Source organism: Eublepharis macularius, chromosome 5 (genome assembly GCF_028583425.1).
Source record: "Eublepharis macularius isolate TG4126 chromosome 5, MPM_Emac_v1.0, whole genome shotgun sequence".
Taxonomy (NCBI): Eukaryota; Metazoa; Chordata; class Lepidosauria; order Squamata; family Eublepharidae; genus Eublepharis; species Eublepharis macularius.
In genome coordinates, this window is record NC_072794.1 from 28,258,414 (window position 1) to 28,278,897 (window position 20,484).

The following is a 20,484-nucleotide window of genomic DNA, read 5'->3' on the forward strand; positions in this document are numbered from 1 at the left end:
TATAGTACACTGTGGTTCAATTTGGTAAGCTCGGAGTGTGTGCCAATGTAATGAATGTCCCTGACTACACATGTGCAAAAGACAGCATGTGCACTTGAAATGTAGCTGATGTTAAAACTGCACAATTCTGTGGAATTCGTAATGCACGCAAGCCAACAAATTGCAAGCAAGTGCTAACAGTGGCTTCCCAGCCAGCCAGCATAGTAAACACTGCAGGTATGAAACTACTTGACATACTGGATGTTTGAACTTCAGAACAGATGCAACCATATAAGGTGCTCACCTCCAAAGGAAACAAGCATTGTAAACAAAGTAAATTCAATTCTCAAGTGTCTTATTTGCAGAACTTGGAATAATCTCCACTAAGCATCTTCCAAAGATGCTGGCTGAGTGAAGGAACTGCAAGCAATTCTCACACAAAGACTTGCATCACAGGGTCAGAACACATGAGACAAACTTCACGTGAAGAGCACTTGACTGGTCCCACAATCATTGCTGGGAATGGTAGTCTAACCCCGCTCCCTCCGAGCAAAGTGGATTTTCTTGCAAGAACAGCCACTCAACTGAAGAGATGGTCTTTCAAAGAGATTCTCTCAAAGAGTGACTGATTCTCTTTCAAAAATCCAGTCCTCTGGTTTTCCTTCAGCTCAGAGACAGAGGTGGGGTGGGGGGGATTCAATTTCCTGCCGGGAGAATAAGAACGGGAGGGACTGGATTTCTCTCACTCTTGCAAAACATTTCAGCTTTTTTCCTGTCTCTGACAGCTTTTTTTCCTGTCAGAGGATTTTTGAAAGAGAGAGAGAAAATTTTCCCCTTCCCTCACCAGCTTAGAAGCACATTGAGCAGATGGTTTTTTTAAACTACAATTCCCAGGGATCATTGCAGGATCTGACACTCGCCCATAAGTATCGTGGGTTTTGACCTACAGGCTCTAATGTTTGTGGCCTAGGAACTCAAGGTTAGTGTGGTATTACAAGGGATGCTTGAACAAACATCAGCCCAGCTCGTTCCCTGCTTGCCAGTCACAAGCAAGGAGCTGACTCCTTGGTGGGCTGTTCAGCTGCTCATGAAGGGCCCAAGCCTGTTCATTAGACCACGCCTCATGTGCGGCATGGTACAGCATAGTACAAGATCTTGCTACACACAGGGAGTTACAACTGATCTCCAGACTACAAAGATCAGTTCCCCTGGAAGAAATGCAGCTATACCATAGAGTCTAGGAAAAAAGAAGTCCTAGATTAGCCACAGAGTATGAATATTCTTGGATTTCTGCTTCTCCTGTGGTGTCCCACAGAGACTAGAAGAAACTGAATGAATGCAAGCTGTTAAGACAATAAAGGCCAGAGGCCGATTGGGGATTGAGAGAGGAATGGAACAGGTTTGGGCTGCTGTCCTTCTACAGGTCATCAGAATAGATTTCACTTCACATACATTCTTTTGATGTTCTCCTTACCACAGACCTGTAAGACACCTCACTATTATTGGAGACATTCCTGTATTTCAGGGCTGGGAGCTGAGTCTCAGTGGGAATAGCTTGCCTAAGGCAGGAGATGAGAAGCAAACCAGGGAGTGTCCAATTCATTGCTCTGTCATTTAGCCATGATGTACACCGATCCTTGGCTAGGGATGTCAACTGCCTGGAGAAAAAATGCCCTGTTCCTTCCATAGAGACACCCCTGGCATTCTGCAAACAATGCAAAACTGAATTATTCAAAAAGGCCCTTTTCTCAGCTAAGAGGGTGGTATTGTAGGAAATGGGTCCCAGATATTTTGCTAATGAGTTAGAAACCATAGATTTCACCATTATGTTGCCTTACATATTATCTGTTGCTTTAAATATGCACTCCTATATACTCCCTGTGCTCTATGTTGTTTATTGTAAATCCTAGAATTGATTACATTCTGTTTCAGCAATTCCTCAACCCCATACTGTTTCCTTGCTAATGCTATGTCTTTGTAAACTTATATTCATTTACCCCATGACATTGTCTATGGAAATGTTCTTGACACTGTATGGAAATGCCTGCCCTTGTTCTTGCCACTGATTGTACTAATGTCACACTATGTAATCTGCCTTGAGTCTCAGTGAGAAAGGCGGAATATAAATGACATAAATAAAATAAAAGTAACACTGGACTTACGATAACCCCAGCAAGGGGGCTTTCAAGGCAAGTGAAAAGTGGAGGTGGTTTGCCAGTGCCTTCTTCTGCAGAGTCTTTGGTGGTCTCCCATCCAAGTACCAACCCTTCTTAGCTCCTGAGATCTGACAAGATCTCTTCCCTCCTCAGAAGAGACTTAATGTGATGTTATTTACCAGGCATTGTCATTTACCTCCATGCCATTAAAACCTGTAGCAGCCCATTTTCAACACCTTCAGCAGGACATTTTCCTCCAAATATGTCAGCAGCCCTACCCCTGGCCTTCACACCACCCAAGTCCTGCCTCTCTGCCTGGGGCCTGCCTTCAATTCACCCTCCCATCCACTCACTGTCTATGCCTGGCTTCCTGTCATGTTAAAATGTCCTTCGACATAACCGAACAATGAATTTGGTTACCAAGCAGATGAATCATCAACTCAAACTTCTCAAACCAGATGTGCATTGGGGGAGGAGGCAGGAGGGCAGTTTGTTTGTACATAAACTGTGGAGTTGAGGATGAATGTAAAACAGACCCTTACACAATGCAGCCGCTTCAAGATTCCCACAACATCACAGCAAACCACACTGAGGCTTTGAGCAGAATGACAGAGGCTCCCCTTTTGACAGGAAACACGTACATATACGACCAATGTGCATTTTTGTGTACCTTTTTCTTTGGTGCACAGTAAAAAGAATAATTAACAGGCTCCAATTTGGACACCAGGCAAGTCACGGAATCCACGCTGCCGTAATGGGACCTCGGGCATGCATTAATCATTAGAAACTCCTTGAGAGTGCACAGAAAGTTGGTATCCCAAAGGCACCAATTACATCTGTTTAATATTGATAGCTGTATATATAAAAGACAGGCCGCCTCTGTCTCTCAGCTGTTCACTTCATCCCTAGCTTCATTTCTTTACAAACTGGCCCTTTAGGGTTTTGTGCGCTCTGGACTGTTGTGAATTTGTGACAGAACCTGAGGAAGAAGTCTAAAGTGGGATGGAAATGTGAAAAATTAGACAGGCTCTCCCTCAACTAGACATTACAGCAGTTTACACTTTAGATAGGTTGGTTCCAATCTTAAAAAAACGTTTATCCTTTTCAAATTAAGAATTATAATTTATCTGTACTGTCATATATAAAGTCAGCAGGAGGAATGTTTTGACATAAATATGGAAAGTCATATTGAAATTAAATAAACCATATGTTTAATCTGAACAGAGATCAAACAAGAGTCAGGAACAAAACACACATATACCCAACGTCATCAAGATGATATCTCTGTTTGCAAAACAATAACAAATGGCAACCAACTTAACTCAAAATTAATCTGCCCTTTCTTACTTTTATTTATAGAATCTCTGTTCGTTAATCTTCTATATTTTAGAAAATGGTTCATAAACGCCAAGCAGCAAAGGTTTGTCATGGCTCAGGCTGTACTCCTGTGCACAGTTACCTGGGAGTAAGCCTTATTGAACACAATGAGACTAACGTGTGAACAAAGGTGCATGTGCATGTGATTGTGTGTGCCATCAAGTCGCAATCAACTTACGGAGACCCCAGGAAGGAGCTTTCAAGGCAGGTGAGAAGCAGAAGCTGTTTGCCAGTGCCCTCCTCTGCAAAGTCTTCCTTGGTGGTTGCTCATCCAAGTCCTGACCTTGCTTAGCTTCCAAGATCTGATGAGATCAGGCTATACCATGCCGCCTTCCCAAAGGAGCATGCATAGTATTACAGTAAGAATGCAAACAAATGGGAGCTGTCCAGATTTTCACTCCACCTTACCTTTAAATTTATTACTGAATTTCACAACTTATTCATTCTAGTTAGTGTTCCATTTATGTGTCTTGACCAGAACTTTTAGTTATTGTCAGTTTTGTTAGCCGTGGTTTTTCTCCCAGCTACATCTACTTAGAAATCTGGCCCTCTCTTTGCAGATGTCAGTAATTTCGAAGCCGTATTTCTGTAACACTCTCAGTAGGGGGCTGCCCTTGAAGATGATCTGGAAACTGCAGCTGATGCAGTTTAGATTAGATGGGGCTAATTGAAGGGACCGTATTACTCCCATCCTGACTGAGGCCCTCACACTGGCTTCTGATTCATTTCTGGGTCCAATTCAAGGTGTTGGTGCTTGTCTTTAAAGTCCTTCATGACCTGGGGACCCACATACTTGAAGAACCTTCTCTCCCTACAGATTCCCATGTGGCAGTGACGATCTTCTCAGCAAGGTCTATTATCTCTCTCCCCCACCTCTGTCTAAAGTATGTTCTGCCGTGACCTGGGCTTGGGATTTACTTGTGCCAGTCCCGTGCCTCTGGAACAGCCTCTTGGAAGAGGTCATGGGGCTCCTACCATCCTGACTTTCCAGAAACTCTTTAAAACAGAGTTGGTCCAGAGAGCATTTGGGGTAGCCTGCAGTTGAACAAAGGGGGAATATCCTGTGAGTGGGTGCATAAGTGGTTTTAGTTTCTGTATTCAAAAAGTTGTTTTAATGTTTATTCTGTTAAATAGTTTATATTGGTTTTTACACTAGTTCTGTTCATAAGTTACAGTTCTTAAGTTACCAACAGAGGTATACATGAACATACATCCTGCACATTCATGTATACCTCTGTTGGTAAGAAACCGCCAATGTGCATTCATTTTACAAATAAAACCGGAGACCAGTATCTGGATAAATATGAGGTTTAAATCACACATTCAGATGTACATGCATTGAATGTAACATGAGAATTACTCAACGCACATAAAGAAAAATCAAGTGTTCACTGTACACAGATTGCGGGTGCATTCACTGCAACTTGGGAACAGGGCTAGAGTTGTTATTCACCTTGGATCCAGGCTGGAATATATATATTTTAAACAAATATATATGAACTGTTTTTAAGATACTGCCACACTTTCTCCACCATTCCAAAAAGATGTACTGGTTGATGGTTATCAAAAGCTGTTGAAATGTCCAGAAGAAGCAATAGTGTTGATTTCTTCATTCCTTTTGGTCTGTACATGAAGAGCATCTGCCTCTACTAAATCAGCTTCAACCCCCAAACTAGGTCGAAAGGCTGACTGGAATGAATTAAGAAAATCAGTTTCAGTCAAAGGTTGCATAGCAACAACCTATTCCATCCATTCTTCCTCCAAAATGAAAGGTTAAGGGCTGAAATTTCCTTACATTTTTACAATCCAGAGATGGTTTCTTTGAAAGAGATTGAATTGCTACCTCATTCAAAAAAGACTGAAAATGATTAACAAAGGTATTTTAATAAGGAACCAGCATTTCTTACAAGACTGTGATGAAGATAGGGTTGCCAGCCAGCAACTCACACTTCCTGCTGCCACTCTTTTGGGCAAGAAAGGGGAAAAAATTAAATTGGTGTCATCATGTTTTACCATAGAGTTTCCAGCAATTCCTGGAGTGAAATGATGTCACTTCCACTTTTTCCCAGAACTAAGGTCAAGTCACTTGTGACAATGTCCCCTTGTGTCCCTGCCCTACTACTCCTGCTGGGTAAAGAGTTACACAGGGTGATACAGTTAAGAAAGAGATAAATGTCGGAGGAGAGGCCATCCTCCTCCTGGTGGTGTCTGTGGAGAATTAGATGAATAGTTGTTAAGATGGCTGCTGAAGTTGTTGCTGTTAAGGCCTTTAGACCCAAGTTGTATTATATGTAAAAAAATAAGTTTAGTTTATCAAACATCTGGGATCATTTTTTTTGTAGAACTTGGAGGATATTCCTATATTTCCATTATAACAAAGAGCAAGGGTCTGAGCAACCTCTTGTATCTCTTTTCTTATCCTGAGGTGGATCCAAACACATTGCAACAAGCCAGAGCCAATGAGACCTCAGGTGTCTCCCTCCCCCATACTGGAATGAAGGCACTAGACACAATAAATGAGTTAAACGATGGGTTACTGTGCAAGTTACATCAAACACATGCACAGCCAGTGGTTAGGGGTGCCAGTTGACCACTTTTGGTGGGCAAACTCCCACCAAAGCAAACCCATTCCCTGCTAATGTCAAATAAGCCATAAGAGAAAAGGGAGGGAGAAGGATGTTATCTATGTGTTGTGTCATCACTTTTTTTAAAAAGTAAATGATTTTTACCATAGAGCTCAGCAAAATCCTAGAGCATCAGTTACATGACTTCTGGGTTTTAGATACCTATAGAATGCTCTAAATTTATTCGGATACAAGCAATATTATTAAAAGTTACCCCGTAGCCCTGAGTTTGGTACTTATTTACTAATATTCCACCTTTTCCTCCAATGAGGACCCAAATCAATTTACATCGTTCTCTTCTTCTTCATTTTATTCTTACATCAACCCTGAGAGGTAAATTAGGCTGAGACCCCAGCAAGTTTCCATGGCAGACTGGGAATTTCAATCTGGGTCTCCCAGATGCTAATTCAGTGCTCTAACACGGGGTCCCCAACATGGTGCCCGCTGAGTGCTTTTAGAAACTGAGCAGGGCAAGGTGAGGCTTTTGATCGGCTGCACAGGTTTAAGAGCATCCTGTTAAACAGAGTTTCTGCCTGAAATGTCGAAGAGTTACTATTAGAGTTATATATACCCTTGCTCCCCAATAGAGTTGCTAAGTCCCCTCCCCCCAGCAACTGGCAGGGGATGGGGGAGACTGCCAGGAGTGGGGGGCTTGCCAGTAATATCGTTACATCACTGGCAATCTGCTGATGTCACTCCCAGAACCACTCTAGTATTTAGATAAAACTCTATGGTTTTTGCCCAAATACCTAGAAACATGATGATGTCACCTCCATGCACACGATGTCACCACTTCCCCAAGCAACCCCCCCCCAAGTTTCTCACTCTTTCACTGCCTCCCATCACCAGTAAGCTGAGAAGCAAGAAGAGATGGGGTGGGGTTTCCCACCCCCCCCCCCAACAGCAGTCTGGCAACTGTACTCCCTGGCATTTTGTGGCTGGCTCCACATCCTGCAGCAGCCCTTTTGTGCCTGGCTCCACCTCAAATGGCAGCCCTTTTTTGCGTGTGCCCACAGCCCTATATCAGAATTACAAGGATCAAAGGATCAAAAAGCTTGTGCATCCCTGCTCTAACCACTACTATTCCCCACTGGCTCTGAGGTAGACATTAGCTACCCAGTCAGACTCGAATCCTAGAAAGTTTGCATAAGCTGGGTATATTTTTTTTCTTTTAGGAGAAGAGGGGGAACAAATCAGTATTCAAAAATCAGCCTCAAATGGGTTTTGAAAGAAATGTCCCTCAAAAGTCACCATGCTTTATTTAGTCTTCAAAGCTTCTGAATTTCTCAATAGAACCATCTCTGGAGAGGAAAACCAAATAAACTCAGCCAACATTGCAGAAGAATGTTTAAAACTACTAAAGAAAAAAAGGAGGATTCATAAACCTATATTTACAGGATTGTTCTTTCTATCAGGTTCTGTGTGGAGGAAGTGCCAACATGTAAAACAGAGGCTCTGCCGAGGAATGTCTCTTGAGATTCTTTAAGATCTTTTGTGTTTTAACTGCCTCTCCATCAGAGGAGGTAGTGCTTTTATCTTCTTAAGAGCTCTTCCAGACAATCCATTCTGAGTGCAGTAAAAGCCAGTGGTGTTGCCCATTTGTTATGCAGTGGCCAGACGTTTTCCCTCCAGGTTCTGCCTCTGTCTCAAGGACGTTTCATTTACCCAGCACTGAATGAGGTGTTCTGTACCTGGAAAAATGACTGGATCCGCACATGCGGCTGAATGAAGCAGGATGAGCCCTTGTTCTGCCACTATTACATTATTTACTCAAATGCAAGACTAGGTTTTTCCCTCAAGTATGCCATCCCCAAAAAAAGAGGGTGTTGTCTTGCATTTGCATAACAAGTTACAGTTTTGACAAATGTGTATGATATGTTTTAAGGTGGTTGTCAGGGTCATCTTCCTTTCAAGTAAAGTTTTGAGGTTTGCTTTTGAATTTGCATATGGAAAAAATACAGTGCTTCAGAAGACATTAACTTGTGGTATATAGCTGATTCTTTATTTCCTGTGTTATGTTAAGAATTCAGGGTCTTGTGTGAAGTAGCCAGTTGCTGATTCTTCACCCCACCAGATTGTGGGGGCCTTAGCCACCGTTAATGCTTATACAAGGGCTGCCTTCCTTCCTTCCTTCCTTCCTTCCTTCCTTCCTTCCTTCCTTCCTTCCTTCCTTCCTTCCTTCCTTCCTTCCTTCCTTCAGCTGTTGATTAAATTCAGCCTTCCCGTCCTCCTGCCTGCCTCCTTGCTTTGTAGGATGCCACTTGGGCCCCCTTTAAGAGCCCAAATGAGAGAGGACAGAGGTGGTACAGGGAGTACAAGAGGCTTTTGAACTGTGATGGCTAATCACAACTCTGCTCTTACTGAGGGCAGCCACTTCAGGCTCCTTGTCTCTGCCAAACACAAGCAGTCCCTGAGGAATGGAAGGTGACTGGATAAGAGCCCTCAACAACTTTTCTTAAAGACAAAGAAAGTACATGCACAAACATACACACATACACAGTTGAAAATGTGCTGAAGTTGCTTATGACAACCTGAACAGCAGGAAAACACTCGTGCCTGCCAATTAACAAGGAACTGGGGCTAATTTGCCACCTGTATGGCACTTCTGAGTCTGTCAGGGGGAAGGGGAAGGGGAAAAAAGAAACCGCCAAGCCCTTCATCTTGGCTCACAGCTTCACAGGATGTGTCAGGCAATGCAATTCATCAGGGAAAGGGAAGAAAGTCTCACAACAACAGCAGAAAAGAAAAACCTCACTATATACTTGACTTTTTTTGTGTGTGGAATCTGAATGAATGTACCTACAAAAATAGGTAGGTGTTGTCAATGCAGAAGACATCTCATTTTTTGAAGATGATTGAAACTCTATCTGCCACATCCTAGAGAGTGTCCATCTCTGCTGTGCTTTTGAAAAGCATTGAGAGAAATCTGTTTATTTCCTTGTATGCCCAAGCCATTTTCCAAAAGGTATGAGCCTAAGATGAAACTAAAGGTGAAGGTTGGGCTAACCCAGTTCAGACCCAGAATGTTTGGATGAATGTCAAGATCGGGTCAACAGCTGGTCAATGCTGTAGCCTCTGTTTTGTAGACATGTTGAAAACTTTAACGCTAGCACAATTACCAGGCAAACTTACTTTGATCAAACGTCCTTGATTATACCTGAGGTCAGCCCCTGATCAGATTGCACAGCCAAGCACCTTTGCAAACTGGAATCCCACATGCTTGCTTGGGGCTGCCACTCAGCAGGGCCTTCATTTGGGAGAGGAGGCAACAGGAGGTCCTCCCATGCAGAAGGTCCTCCCATGCATCACTTCTAGAGCCCTATCTAGAGAAGCCACTGCAACAGAGCCTTCGGCATCCAGTCCTTGGCCAGCTAGAAGCTCCCTGGTCCCACGCTCTTGACCTCCCCTTCCTTGTAAAGCAGACTGTGAGGAGGAAATGGAGGTGTGGAGAATGCAGAAGGTGCTTTGGTCCCTGCTGGGGAAAAGCAGGGGAAAGCAGAAGACAGGCCACCTCTGATCTGAGGGTGTTTAAGAGGGGCTTGTTTCACGGGGCAGAGAATCTTGAAGTGTAAGAAATCTAATAGGGATAGTGGGACATAAGATGGTAGTGGTTCTTTAGATGAACTCTATATAAATGCTTTAAAACAAATAAAAACCTAAAGCTCAGCTAAGGATGGGAAGGAAAGCCCCTTTCCATAAGGGGGACAAAGAGCACATTCTCATTCCCAGAACTACAACTCCCAGAAAGCAACACAATAAAACACGAGCCAAAATATACACAGAAATAGCCGTTTCAAATCTTTACCTTGATTATTTGGAATTGTAACACAAATCCTATGCTTGCACTAATGAAACCTCCCCCCCCCGCAAATTTGTTGTTTTTTCTTCAAATTCTGATGCTTATCAACCATGCAACACCAGCACATTTTTCTCTGTATTGATTTCCTGCAAATGGCATTTCTCCCAATCAAACCCTTGCAAGGGAGGAGCAAAGAGCAGTGGCAGGCAATTCAAACTGCAGACAATCTCGTCTCCTTCCCCCCTTTTTGTGGGCTGGAGATTTTTTTTTCCTGTGTAAAGTAGAAAAGCCTTGGCTAATTCAAACTCCCCTTCTGCACAGGCCTCTCTTGCAGCCCTGAGCCCCTTTCCTGCACAAGTTGTAATTGAGTTTAATGAGCTGAGCTATGCTTTGCACTGGCTGAGCTATGCTTTGCAGAAGGTTGATTCATTGCAGAGTTGGTCACTTAGCAATAGCTCTGGGACTTGTAAATTACTTTTCTGCACTTGATTAGGTCTGCAACTGCTGAGGCCTTTGCAAACTGACTGCTCTTCTTCTATGGTCCTGCCCCTCCACTATCCCCTCAAATCACTGCAAGGGAGGAGTCAGGCATCCAGTATTTTTACTAGAGATGGGCATGAACTGGAAAAAAACTGAACCATGTGGTTCGTGGTTCGTCAAATTTCATGAACCACGAACCACAAACTTTCACAAACCTACCCGGTTTGTTCGGTTCATGAAAACATCGCATCTAGGTCAGAAAATCATCACTTCCGGGCCAGCAGAAGTTCACTTCCAGGTCAGCAGAAGGTCTACAGGAAGTCCATCCCCTATTGCCTAGGAAACTGATTGATTGGCACCAGGCTGTCTGCAGTGAGGAATCAAAAAACAAACCAAACGAACCATCCTAAAGTTCGTGGCGGTTCGTCAGAAATGGGATCTGATGAACCGTGGTTCATGAACCACGAACTGGCCTGGTTCGTGCTTAATTTTGGTTTATATTTCGGTTCGTGCTCATCTCTAATTTTTACTCCAATTCACCCTGGCAGTGCAAGAAAATACCAGACAGTCTGGGTGAAAACTGGGCACCTGGCAACCCTGCCAAGGAGAAACTGTGGGGGACCTGTCTGTGGTCAAGCAGGCAGATGGTCTGAGGCTTCAGGTGCTTGTAACAGTTGGAAAACATCTGAAGATGCAAAACTGGGATGCCTCTGCTTGTGTCTAAACTCTTCCTGATGCTTTTTCTTCTTTTTGAATAGGGTACATGGGTGGTCCCACTCAATCACAGGTCACATTGTGAACATCATACAGCTATGCCTTAAGTGATAATGTCACCATATGTCAGTAAAATATTTTTAAAAAATAATATTTTGCTACTAAGGGCAAATGTGGGCAGCTGAAATCAAGGACAAGTGATGAGCAATTTTAACAAATAAGCAAACATTTGCAGATTGATAAAAGAAGGCTAGAATGAGGTGACGTTTCTTGACACTGTTGAAAATGTTTATGCAAAATGATTAATAGTTTCAGTTAGTGTCAGTCCACTTCTAGATCTATGTGTCTAAAACTTTCCATTGCAAAAATGCAGGGTTTTTTCTTTTCTTTTTAAGTCATGCCAAAGAAGATCAGAGTACTGTCAGAAACCTGCTTGCCATTTGTGGAGCTTTTTCCAGGGAAGTAAAATTCAAATGCTCAGAACGCTGTGTCTTTGATTCAGAAGAAGCTGGTCGCTTTGGTTTGAGCTGGGAATGCTGGGTGTACAAAGAACTTTGGTCAGACCCCAGTCAACACTAGAGTGCACATCAGAGTTTCTGCTCTGTGACCTCTGTAGACATGCTAACTCAACTGCAGCGTGTGTCTTCCTGGACAAGTTGATTTCTTCTGGTGCAGTTATGGGGAGGGGAGTTTCCAAAATTCACTTTTTTAGCTATAGCCATTGATTCCTCATTCTCTTTTTTCTCTTTTAAAAGAAGGATTTTTTCTTTAATTTCTTTTGAAGAGAAATCAGTGCACCCTTTAGTAACTTTAGCCTTTGCACTAGTTTTCTGTTACACACCACTGGGTGGTGCTCTAATAGGAGGATAGGAAAGTTTGGGAAGACATTGCTCGTCTCTGAGCACCTACAAGTGAAATTCTGAAATTTTTACAGAACTTCCTGTCCCTTCTCTCTTCGAATTTCTCTTTAATCAAAACAGAATTAATCAGAAACTGACTCCAAATTCCTAAAAAAGGAAAAGGGAACGAATCATTGGATTTCAGAGAGAAACTGAGTAAAGAGGAATTAAGAGAATTTCTTTTAAGAGTCTTAATTTCTTCCTCTTTTTACATTAAAAGCTGTGCTCACATCAGTAAGCATCTGTTGCAGCTCTTACTCTTTAATGTAATTCCCAAACATATCCTTGAATTTCTTGAATTCTATCACATTTTTTATTCTGCTCTTTCTCCAAGGACCTTGGGGGAGAGCACATGGTTCTCTCATCTTATTCTCAACTCTGTGAGATAGATTAAGCTGAGAGTGACGGGCCCAAGGTCACCCGGAGAGCTTCTGTGGCAGAGTGAGGATTTGAACCTTTGTCTTCTCAGTCCTAGGCTAACATTCTAACCACTACACCACCCTGAATCTCATTCTGAAGCTTTGTACATCATATTTGTTTTCAACACATGCACACTATGTTCATCTGAGGAGTGCTGTGTTTTTGTTTTTAAATATAAAATAAAAATATTTTTATTACCCTCTTTTATTTACATTTTTATATCCTGCCTCTACTTACAGGGAACCCAGCTTTTTAAAAAAGCACAAATATGATTATACAAACAACCAGCAACAAAAATAAAATTCAGTACAGCATGATAGCTGGTCCAGACACCAACTAACTTAAGGACACATGCTGGAGTAATGGGATAAGAACCAAGGATCAAAACTCCTTTGGCTGTTTCCTTTTAGTTCAAACCTCTGGCCCCACCCAAGCTTTAATCCTGGGGAGCAAAAGAGGGAAACAGAAGCCTTAATCTTAAACCTGCTAAAACAACCCAAGTTTGAACACCTGAAATAGAGTGGGAAACATAAGCTCAGTTTTGATCTTCTAGAGGGGAATACGTCCCTAAGATTTCCCTCCCTATATTAAAATTAAAACCATTTGCCAATAATCTGTGGGAAACTATATCGATTGAACTTTTATTGGGTAGAATTCACTGAAAAGTGACTTTACAACTTTCCTAAAAGGACTACTCTCCTAAGACTATTACTTCTACACCGGTAAACAATGTCCCTGAGAGCCAAGCTACAAGTGACGCCTTACACAGGTTGGACACTTGTCAGCTTCCCTCAAGTTTTGATGGGAAATGTAGGCATCCTGGTCTTGCAGCTGTAATGGAGAGCCAAACTGTAAAACCAGGACGCCTACATTTCCCATCAGAACTTGAGGGTAGCTGACAAGTGTCCAACCTGTGTAAGGCGTCACTTGTAGCTTGGCTCTCAGAACAGCCACTTACCACTTCCAGTTTTCTTTCTGTGCATGCATAACACACACGAAACATGAGGCAAAAACAACCTTAAAAATCTTATTGATTTCACCATCAGGGTGCTTTTGAAATCCCAATGGTGAAATCAATATGATTTTTAAGGCTGTTTTATGCCTTGTGTTCTTTTGGTGTGCCAGCATAACATATTGGGGTTTTAAAAATGCATTTTTTTCAAAACAAAACCAATGAGGGAAAGCATTGACATGAACTGGTTATCTGTAGTTTGGTGCAAATAATGGGCTTTTACTGTTGTTCATTTGCCTCACCACAAACAGAAATGTGCTCAAGGTACAAAAATAACCCCAAATATAAAAACCATTTTTATTAGTAATGATAGATGTTTCCCCTCATTGTCTGTGACAGTTTATGTTGGTTTTCTAGACTCTGGGATTCAAATCATTGCAAAGTAATGATAACAGCCTTATAAAGGAACAGAACTGGTGTGGAAGGGGGCACAACATCTACTCCAAAGAAACATTCCATTTCTAGTGAAAGTGTATGTCTAGATTCTGGGTTTTGTGGAACGCACTGATTTATGCCACCACAAACGGAGTTTTTGATGCCAAGATACACTGGTAGTAATACTGAACACCCACCAGATACAATCTCTGTACACTTTTCCACAGTGCTGTTCAAAGATTATGTCATATGATGTTGTCTTTGGTCTGTGGCAGATGGACATAACCAAACCATGGTAAAGAGCTAGTATAGCAGAGAACATAGCTAAGACATAGCTAAGTGCCCAGTTGAATTCAGTCATGCTACTTCTCAGCTTTAGACCTTTATCTGAAATAAGAGCTAACAGCTGTGGCACGCCTTACAAGTAGGGCTGTCAGGTGCTTGCTGTGGTGGGCAAATACACAGTGGTTTGCTATCAGAGTAGACAGCTGGGGCAAATGGGTGCACTGCACACTAGAGATGGGCATGAACCAGGAAAATTCCAAACCATGCAGTTCGTGGTTAATTGCATTTCACAAACCATGAATCATGAACCAATTCATGAACTTGCCCCGGTTTGCGAACCGGTTCATTTGGTTCATGAAAACATCACTTCTGGATCAGCAGAAGGTCTGCAGAGAGCTCACCCCCCACCCAGTGCCTAGGAAACTGATTGATCAGCACCAGGGTGTCTGCAGTGATGAGACAAAATATGAACCAAACGAACCAGGGTAAAATTCGTCATGGTTTGTGAGAAATTAGCTCCCACAAACTGCTGGTTCACGAACCATGAACCAGCATGGTTTGTGATGAACTTCGGTTCGTATTTTGGTTCATGCCCGCCTCTAGTACACACACACTCCTTGTCCTCCATGTGATGACATCACTTCCAGAAGTGATGTCATTGTACAGGTTGCGGAAGTGCACACGTGCTTCAAGACAGGGCTGAGAATTGTCCTGGTAGGTACCACATCACCCCCATCCTCCCACCGATTGTGAGGGAGACCTTACTTACAAGATGGCTGAATGTCTTGCAGAGGTAACATATCTGTCTACTTAGTACACATTTATCCTACCCTTCCTGTAAAGAGCTCAAGGGTACATAGTTCTACTTTCTTCATTTCATCCTCACAACAACCCACTGAAGAAGAGGGGAGTGAAAGTAGCCCAAGATCACCTAATGAACTTCATGGCAGAATGAGGGTTTGAACCCTGATCATATCCTAACTACCAAACTGTTCAATCCTACGCTGAGTTACTCCAGTCTAAACCCACTGATTTTAATGGGCTTACACTAGAGTAACTCTGTATAAGATTGTGCTGTTAATTGGTTCTTTCAGTGTGCGATTTGTCCTAAATATCTGAAACACAGAATAGGATCTTTCTTTATAATCTGGACCCTGGTTCTGTACTAGATGCTGTGTACATATTACATTCATGGAGTTAAAAATAGTCACATGTAAGCCAAGCTTTAACTGCAGAGGCTTTTGAAGTTTTTCTGGAGAAAACTGTGTGCTAAGCAGACAAGGTAAACAGCAGACAGAAAAAGGTGGCCAGGGCCTGTGATCTCATCCAACTTTCTCTGCCTCCGGGGGAGCTTTCAGGGTTCTCAATTTGTCCAGGATGCAGTTACATTTGTCAAGAAGTTACGTGTAAAGCATAATAGACCCCCAGTTTATACTTCCTGTACTTCTCTCAGAGAAGAGAAGTTGTGTTGCAAGGTTGTATTGCTTGGGCCTTCTGCAGAAAGAATATTCTGTTTGGAAAATACTGCCAAATGACAGCCCTTCAGTATAATGAGGAATAACATTTTCAGAGAGAGACAGAGCAGTGGACCTAGTGGATGCAATATATCCACATCCCTTAGAGATAGGTTTGCCAGGTCCCCCTGCCCAGTAACAGGTGGGAGGGTCGAGTACTTACTTACCCCCCATTGTCTTCCTCAAACATGTGCTTGCCAGTGCTCCCGTTATCCTGAGAATGACATCACTGCTGGTGCAACTGGAAGCAATGTGATCTTGTCAGGGCCAACTCTTTAAGAATTGGCCCTGGCATGGTGCTATTGCTTCCAGTGTAAGCAGAAGTAATTAGGGTTGCCAGATGTCTGGTTTTCCACTGCACAGTCTGGGGTTTTTTTGTTGGATTGTCTGGTGAAAACAGAATTAAAAAACCCAGACACCTATGTCCTGGGCATCTGGGGAGAGGCTGGCCAGCCCACTCGCTAGCCCACCCTTCTAGAGTCCTGCACACCCAAGGACAGCCCTGTTAGCCCGCTCACCTGTCTGGCATCCTGTGTGCCCAGGGAGAGCCCAGCCACCCTGCTTGGTCACCCAAAGTCCTGTGCACCTGGGGAGAGGCTCACCTGTACCCCTGTCTCGTGTCCCATCCAGGCCAGCCCACTTGCCCACCTGCTGTCCTGCAGGCCTGGGGAGAGGCCACCTGACTCCCTGCCCAGCAAGATGCCAACCCACTTGTCTGCCCTGTATCCTGTGTGCCCAGAGAGCAGCCAGCCAGCCAGCCAGCCAGCCCTCGCAGCCTCTTAGAGCTGTGTATTTATACCTACAATGTACACCATCCATAAGTATAAAGCCTATGGAATGTATAACACTGATTTATTGATGCATAATTAATGTTGCTAAATATGTATATTTTACAGGGGGGTTGGTACAAGGAGACAGGAAATGGCACCAAAAAAATTCCTGACAATTGCTTTGAGTTACACGATGGAAAAGTAAAATCGAAATAGGCGTTTCAGGTCAAAACTACAGAGATGTAAACTTCAAAATCATCCCTTACCTGGGCTGTTCTTATCTTGGCTTATCCAAGGTCATTCATGGCAAGGAGAGATTGGTCTCTAACCCCAGACTCCTAGCAAGTTCCTAAGATTTTTTTTAGGCAGGAAACTTTAATTTCATCTGAAAATTTCACTTGAGGTAAAATTCTCCAAGTAAGCTAGCTACCAAAACTTTCACTATTACTGTTATTTTTGCAGTCCTTTAGGTTTTTTTCAATCATGTCAGTTCTGTTTGATCTCTGTTTTGTACATTGGTTTGCACTGTGTATTTTATATTGTATGCTTATGCTTATTGTACATAATTTTATACGGTGGGTTGTATTCTGCCTCTTCAGATAATGGCTGAAACTTTCTCCACCAAAAGGAGACACAAGAGACTCGAAACTGAGCAGGGGGATAAATGAGAGCTGTGTACTTATATTTACAATGTACATCATCCATACATATGAGGCCTATGGAATGTATAACACTGATTGATTGATGCACAATTAATGTTGCTAAATATGTATATTTTACAGGGAGGTTGGTGCAAGGAGACAGGAAATGGCACCAAAAAAAATCCTGATAATTGCTTTGAGTTACACGATGAAGAAGTAAAATCAAAATAGGTGTTTCAGGTTAAAACTGCAGAGATGTAAACTTCAAAATCATCCCTCACCCTGGCTGTTCATATCCTGGCTTATCTATGGCAAGGAGAGTTTAGTCTCAAACTCCCAGCAAGCACCACAATGGACCTTAACTGAGAACTTGCATTAACATTCAGGTTTGTTGCATTTACTGAGGTAATATACAGGTCTAATATATCTACTTCAAGTTTCTCTCAAACTCCTCATTGAAAAACTTCCATATTTGCCACAAAATTTCATTTTGAGCCATTCACAACATCAGATAAGAGATATTTAGGCCGAATCCACACTTCCTTTTTGTTTCCACGCCTTTTTCGCAAGCGGTGCGCTGTTCATGCAGATACTCACATGCTTTCCCATTCCGCGTGTTCCCCGCCATCACCGCGCCACAATTGCGCCTTCCTTCCAAACCACGTGATAGTGGCGGAAATCCGTTTTCTCCCCGCCTTTTTTTTTTTTTTTTGCGCAGTGCAGAAAGGTCGGTATACCGGTAAACCAACTGTAGTGAGCAGTGGTTTGCGCGGGAAAAGAAACGGTCACCAGAGCATGTGCATGTCACACAAGGACCGTTTCCCTACTGTGTCCTGCCATTTTTAAGAGCGCGAGGAGCCAAGCCGAGCAATCCTGTATTTCCCACAACAATCGTCTCCAGTAAATGGCAGGTGCGGAAAACAAATATATTCCTGAAAGCTTAGGATGCAGGTGGGATATTCTACCATGTGCGAAAGACAGAATGCATCATCTCGTGGTGTCGCGTGGCTGTGCTGCGAAGCATGCCAACCACAATCTGAGCCATCATCACAAATATCACACTCTGAGCATCCATGTTGTTAACTACTAAAAGCAGAAAACCACTCTGAGCAGCAGAATTTCTGAACAATGCCTTTAATGTGACAATCTAATTTCAAATTTGCCCGCCATACCAACCAGCCAATTGTTAGAAAGTGGTCTGTGACGAGCAAAAAATGAGCCAATCAAAGATGAGGGAGAGGGTACATTGCCATTTCTTAAAAGTCAGAATATCGGTATACTGGAAAATTGACCCTTTTTTTTTTTTTAAGGTAAGTGACGTGCGCTGTCAATTCTGATGGCGGAGGATGGAACCGCCCACTGTAACGCTTTACTCAGTGGCGTGTGGAGAAATGATTGTGCCATGAAGATGCACTGGAAGGGTGAATGTGATGATAGACAGCATGGTAGCGGAATGAACCCGATTGCCACGACTGCGCAAAATAAGTGGATGGTGAGTGAGTGTGGATTCGGCCTTTGTCCCTCTTCTCATTTAGAAACCTCACTAGACCAGGCCCGAGTACCAGAGGGAGAGGGGACATTGCCCTGTGAAGACCTTCTGACCTGCATCAGAAAACAAAAGAGGGGGTAGGAATTAAATCTGTACTTGGCAAGACATACTTGAAGCAAGCTGAGTCCTAACAGAGCTGCCAATGCCTCAGAGGTTTGCCTCTGATGGCCCATGAGGCAATGACAAGCGTAGGCCACACCCCATTGCCTTCTCCCATGCCACGGCCCCAACTATGCTGTCACTGCCTCAGGGACTCGCCTCAATAACTTGGGCAGCAAACTGGCCTTGTGTGCCATGCAAAATGCTCTGGGGCACAACTGTTAACCACATGTGCTGGGAGTTTCCTACCCCCAATCTAGACTCAAAGCTCATTTCCCACATTTCCCTCTCACAGAGAACTTTCACCTAACCAATTCCTCTTGAAAAATGTCTATAGCCAAAATTCAGTGGCAACCAGGGGTCATTTCCTAGAAAAAGAGCTGCAGGGACTCATTAGCATAACTCCTTAGCATATGCCATGCCCCTTGGGATCCCCAGAAATGTGTCATTAGCATAACTGATTTGCATATGCCACACCCCCTGACAGTGTGTCAGAAGGCAACACACATATGCCACACACTCTGACAGTGTGTCAGAAGGCAACATCCACCCCTCAGGCTCCACCCCAAAAATCTCCAGGTATTTCCCAACTCAGACATAACAGTAACGAGAACAGTGTGTTTCTATAGTGTTTTTCTAGACAGATTAGAGCTCACCACAGAGAACAAAGCCAGCAAAACACAGATTTTTAAAAATTAATGTTGCAAGTGCACACTGAACATCTGGGGAGGGGGAACATAACAGTAACAAGAACAGTGTGTTTCTATAGTTCTTTTCTAGACAGATTAGTGCGCTCTCACCACAGAGAACAAATCCAGCAAAAAACAGATATTATACATGTGTGTGTGTGTGGGGGGGGGAGATAATAGCAACACTCACCACCACAGAGGTCAAAGCCTGCAGGCCCGGAGGAAAGAGGGGAGGCCCAGCTCCAAGGCCGCTGTGGCCTGCCCGTTGCCTCTCTGGCTTGCAGGCCCGGAGGAACGCCCACGCAGGCCGCAGTGGCGCTAGCTGGCTGCGGGGCCAGCTCCGAGACTGCTGCGGCCTGCACCAGCTTCCAAGCTGAGAGGACGGGCCATGCAGGCCTGAGCAGCCCGGCTGCCCACGGGGCCGGCTCTGGAGGCCGCTGCAGGCCGCATGCCACCTCAACTGGCTTGCAGGCCAAGAGGATGGGTTGCACAGGCCTGAGCGGCCCGGCTGGCTGCAGGGCCAGCTCCGGAGGCCACTGCAGGCCACTTCGACACTGCTGCTGCCGCCGCTGCTGCCTGCTGCTAAAGACACAGGCAGCACGGGGAGGAAAAGGAATCATGTGGGTGGGGGCACCACCCACATGATCTTTTTTCAGAGGGTCCAGAACGGTGTTCTGGCACGTTCCCCCTCAAAATGAGCCCTGGTGGCAACACTCATAGTGTTTAAGTCTCTTTTCCTCCAAATTCTTCTTTCACTCCTTTCTTTTCTTTTCCAGCATATCCTCGATGACCTCTTCCCTGAGGCTACCACCTCCCTTCCAGCTACACAATGCCTTATCACTCATGCTTCTGTTTTTCTTCTCAGAAGTCATGTTTAATGGATAGATGTCCCATGCATTATGCAAAATTGTTGGAGAGTTGGCGATGATTATGGGTCTTTTAAAAATGCATACAGGTTGACATTTCTTTTGTTTACTTTTCTTATAGATTCACAGGAATCTGAAATACAAAGCTGAGCTGTGCTTAATGTGTCTGAGTCGGTGCATACCTTACACATCAAGAACTTGTTGAATACGGAGCAAAGAGATTCTTATTGGGGTAT